The 4,663-nt window shown below is 54.4% G+C and overlaps 1 long non-coding RNA gene across 1 annotated transcript; it reads left to right on the forward strand.

The window, feature by feature from the left end:
• Positions 1-1,257: 1,257 nt before the first annotated feature.
• LOC109379388 (uncharacterized) lies at positions 1,258-4,248 on the forward strand. The gene is made up of 3 exons (XR_002123184.1): positions 1,258-1,543; positions 1,928-1,981; positions 4,154-4,248. It is a non-coding gene; the product is annotated as an uncharacterized LOC109379388 (long non-coding RNA).
• The last annotated feature ends 415 nt before the right edge of the window (positions 4,249-4,663 follow it).

The raw sequence follows: 4,663 nt of genomic DNA on the forward strand, positions 1-4,663 counted from the left end.
TCTAAGCCAAGCACTGTGCAAATCGCTTTAGTTCAGGTAACCCTCGCAACCATGGCCCTAGGGGGCAGTCACTATTATTGTCCCATTCTGCAGATGGGGACACAGAGACTCAGAGAGGTTACGTAATTTGCCCAGATTCCAAGAACTAGATTTAAACCTGGGTGCTCTGACGACCAAGGGCACTGCTTAGCCACACCGCCAGCCACACTGCCAGCCACGGCTCTCCTCTCCGGGCCTCACAACGTGACGGTTCTGCTTTCCCTACTGAGCTTTTGCCTTTCAGCCTCCATTCCTGGGTTTTAGTCTCTTGCACTCGTGTTCTCGCTGTCAGTGCCTCTGGACCTGTATGGAAGCTGAGGGAGCGACCGCAATAATAATTGTCCCCCTGCGTCACTTGCTTGCTCACCCCCTGTAAGTCGTGCGCTCAACCCCTTTTCACCCAACACAGCCTACAGAGAGGGAGTGGTGGTGCCATTTCACATATGAGGAAACCGAAGCTCCTAGAGGTGAAGTTACATAGTCCATGTCACTCAGCTGGGCTTGAACCCAGGTCTGGGTGACCACAGAGTCAAACTAACAAAAGGCAGAGCTGTGTTTTCTGCAGCAAGTAGGTGAGGCAGGAAAAGACCCGGGCTTTTTTGCATCAGGGGATACATGTTCTCTGACATCCTGCTGCATGGGACAGTCCCTTCCCCACTGGCCTCAGTTTCCCCATCTATATAATGGGAAGCATAAAGCCACTTAAAGAGCACATGTTCTACTCTCCAACCTTTCAGTTCAAACTCCAGCACTGCTGCCTGTGTGACCTTGGGCAAGTTGCTTCACCTCTCTGTGCCTCAAGTGTCCTCATCTGTAAAATGGGGACAGGGATAGTAACTGTCTACTTCTCAGAGCTGTAAAGTTAAATGAGATTAAAATGTGTAAAGCGTTCAGCCCAGAGCCTGGCACATAATAGGCACTGAGTAAATGTCAGATATTCTTAGCAACATGAAAGGTTGGCTGAGATCTTTTCCAGCTGGGTACTAAACGCCCCTACCCCCAGAAGCCTGGAGTCGGTCCCCTGCAGCCATGGGGCAGAAGCCCAACTTCTTGTCGGCACTCTCCCATTCTTACTGCCCCCTGTGGGGGCACTGGTGGGAGGGGCAGCTGACGCCCCCAGCAAGAGTCTGGCCAATGACCTGGGAGGTGTTGCCTGGCCATGAGGTAATGGAAGGCTGAAGCTCGCAGCAAGCCTGATGGCACACGTCATCACTCGAGCAGCGAGAAACCAGGCTGAGTGACGTGCTCCGGTCGGGGCCGCCTCGCCGGACCACACTGGGCCTTTGTGTCCACCTTCCTGCCGGGACCTGAGCGACAGCCCAGCAGCAGCCAAAGAGCCGCTGAACAAGCACCCAGTTCAGGGTTGCCACATCCCGGTCTCCACCCGGGGAGAGAAAATTGCGATTGGAATCAAGTCAGATGAAATGTGCGAGTGAGCCTCAGCGTTCTCATCTGTCACATTGGTGGGTGTCCGACTCCGTGCCAGGCCCTTGAGGTTCCAGAGGTAAGGGGACCTGGCTGACTCGGGTACTGGGAGCACGGAAAGGAGACAGACCTCTGTCCCCCAGAGGGAAGGTGCAGCTGTGCTGTTTATGATGGTTCAGGGAGGGCAGAGGTGGGGGCAACCAAGGGGAGGAAAGTCGGAGAGGGCTTCTCAGGGGAAGTGACGCCTGAGCTGGGTCTCTCCCGCTGAGTAGTCTGACAGGCAATCAGGCACAGGGAGGGGGTCCCAGGCGTGAAACAGCACCAGGCTCTCCAGTATCTCCGAGTACTAGCTGTAAAGGTGAGAGGTGGGAAATGAGGAGGTTCTCAGGGGCCAGAGCTGCTACTCACCAGAAGCTTCCTGGGAGACACGGGTATCAGCTCACTTCCTGTGCCCACTTTACAGATGAGGAAGCTGAGGCTCCGGAAGGCACAGCAGTTTCTTCAAGAGCAACGAATCGTAAGTAGGGACTGGAACCCAGTTTCACCTGCTCTAAAGGTTAAGGTCTTAACTCCCCTGCCCATGTCTTAAAACCCGGGGGACCCTCGAAAGCCATGGTAAGGAGTTTGGATTTTACGCTGAGGGCCGTGGATCGGTAGAGCATTTAAGCAAGAGAGAGAGGTGGCTCACGTTTGCAATGAGCAGACTCACCATGGGGTAGAGCAGGGCATGAACACAAAGGGTCCAGAATGGCATAACGTCAGCAAATCGAGCCAGCCCCGGTGCCGCCCCTGACCCGGTGACACGGCCCCACGACCTGGGCCCTGACGGTCTTTCCGGCGCCTCTTCTCTGCATACGCTCTGGCCACACTGAGACTGTTTCCGCCCTCCCCTGCTCCAGGCCTCCCCTCGTCTGTTCACACCTGCCCAGAACAGCCTTTCCGCTGCTCTTTGTCTAACATCCACTCTACCTTCAGGTTCCAGCTTCAAGCTCATTTCCTTCCACACACCTTCCTTCGCCACTTGCCTCTCCCAACTGGGTCAGATGGCTGTGCTCTGTGTCCCCAGTCACCCTGCCTCTCTCCTTTGACCTCCGTTCATTGTTCTCCTTTTGAAAAGGGCACAAAGCTTTACCTTGCCCACGTGACTCCCCAGTGCCCACGTGGGGCAGCCCTTGGGCAGCCAGGTGAATTGGGTTTTGAGGTAGCAACATCTCCTTTGAAACGCCTCCGTTCCACTCACCTCCCTCAACCGCACACTCACACTAGATGTCCGCCCCCCCCCCCCCCCCCCGCCTCATTTACCACATCCCTCTGGTCTTAAGGAAGTTTCCAATTACTAGGTCTGGGCAATTGTGTTGTTTTGAGACCTGGAGAAAAAAGTGAGTCGTCCAGAGGTCTTCTACTCTAAGAGGACTGGCTTGCTCACTCCCAGTTCAGGCCCCTGCCAGGCTGCGTTGGGGGCCCTCCTGGGCGGCTCCAGCACCAGAGCCAGCCCTTTGGGGCTGCATGCCTGCCTCTCCCACTAGGCTGGGTCTGACTGAACTTCATGTCTGAAGCCTGGCACATGGGAGGTGCTCAGCATCTGTCGAACTACTGATTGACTGAATGACCTAATAAACACGGAACATCAAAAGGAACAGTTCAAATTGAATAGTACCCAAGGTTAAACTAGGGCCATGGCAGCTGTCAGAGTTCAGCTTGGACGGACTGGACTGGAGGGAGCCACATCTGAGACGTCTCTACCTCTGATCAGGGCCCGAGATGCACAATGCCTGCGGACAACAGAGACGTGCTTGGACAAGGCGGGTGCCTCACTTCTTGGGGTCCCCTGAGTCTGTGGACTGGTTGCTTCCATCCTCAAGTCCCACATGAGTGGGTCCTAAAGTGTCAGCCTGTCGTCGGCCTGTTGTAGGCACCTGTGTACCCAGGTGGCAGGGCACAGTACTGGCCCCTTATTTTAAGAGACCTACAGACTTGCCGTCCTTCATCGTGTGAGGTGCGAAGCACAGGGGATGCCCAATGCTACCCATTCCTAGAAGTGGTGGGACACCCAGAGCTTAGAGTGGAAAGTGGGGCCCAAGGCACAGCAGTGAATTTTTCCATATGAGCAAGAAATGAGGAATTAAAATCTATTAATACCTCCCATGTGCCAAACACTTGACACACTTGGTCTCTAATCTTTATATCAGCCTTACAGATTGCTATGAACCTCCCCCATTTTACAGATGAGAAAACTGAGGCTCAAAGAGGCAAAATGGCAGGTCTGAGGTAACACACTGAATTGGATGGTGTAGCCCAGGTTTGAACCAGGACCTGTTTGGCCCCACAGTGCTCCCAGGGACACTGCAGTTGGCTGGACTCTTCCCAGAAAGTGCTCTGCACCCCTCTCCCATCTCCAGGACAGGGGCCCTTGGCCTCCTCCACCCACGCTCAGCTCCAGCTGCCAATGCTGGGACCTGATTTGAATTTGGGGTTCTCTCCGCTGCAGCTCAACAAAGGTTTTTATTGGACTGCCCCTCAGATTCCCAGACTTTGAAGATGTTTCAACAATGCAGTAAAAGCAGGTCTTTGCCACAACAAAAGGCAGAAATATCACCGAGGAGTAAACAGAATTCCTTGGCCTCTTCGGAGCATGTGTCAACATCTCTTTTTCTTCCCCTCTCCCCCCTTTTTCTTCTCTTTTCTACAGATTCAGAGCTGGTCGGGGAGGGCGCCTTCCTGGCACTGGTGGGGTGGGCCACGGGCTGCCCCAGCTCCGCCTCAGAACAGATGCTGGGCTCTGGTAAACTGAGAAAGCGTAAACTGCTGTGAGATGCTTTCCTGACGGCCACAATCGCCCACATGGAAAAGCCATTCGCAGTTGCAGCCCCCGCGCCCTGCCCCCTGGCACACACATGTGGCGGCCGCGGCTGCAGAAACAGGCCTTCCCAGAACAAGAATGTATGTGACATGTACAAAACGACTTGATTTCAGCCGATGGCTGGATATTAAATGGATTTGAAATGTACATGCTTAAAAACAATTTCGGCGGAAAGCATACCCATTTAATACCACGTCTCTAAATGAGGCCTTGCTCCCCAGGCAGGCTTGTAATGTGATGAAAACCAGCAGTCAGACCCCACCTGGGACCCCCACTCACCAAGGACATGGTGCCCAGGGGCAGGGTGTGTGAGTGAGTGTGAGTGTGAGTTGGTGAGCG

Source organism: Hipposideros armiger, unplaced genomic scaffold (assembly GCF_001890085.2).
Source record: "Hipposideros armiger isolate ML-2016 unplaced genomic scaffold, ASM189008v1 scaffold_25, whole genome shotgun sequence".
Classification (NCBI taxonomy): Eukaryota; Metazoa; Chordata; class Mammalia; order Chiroptera; family Hipposideridae; genus Hipposideros; species Hipposideros armiger.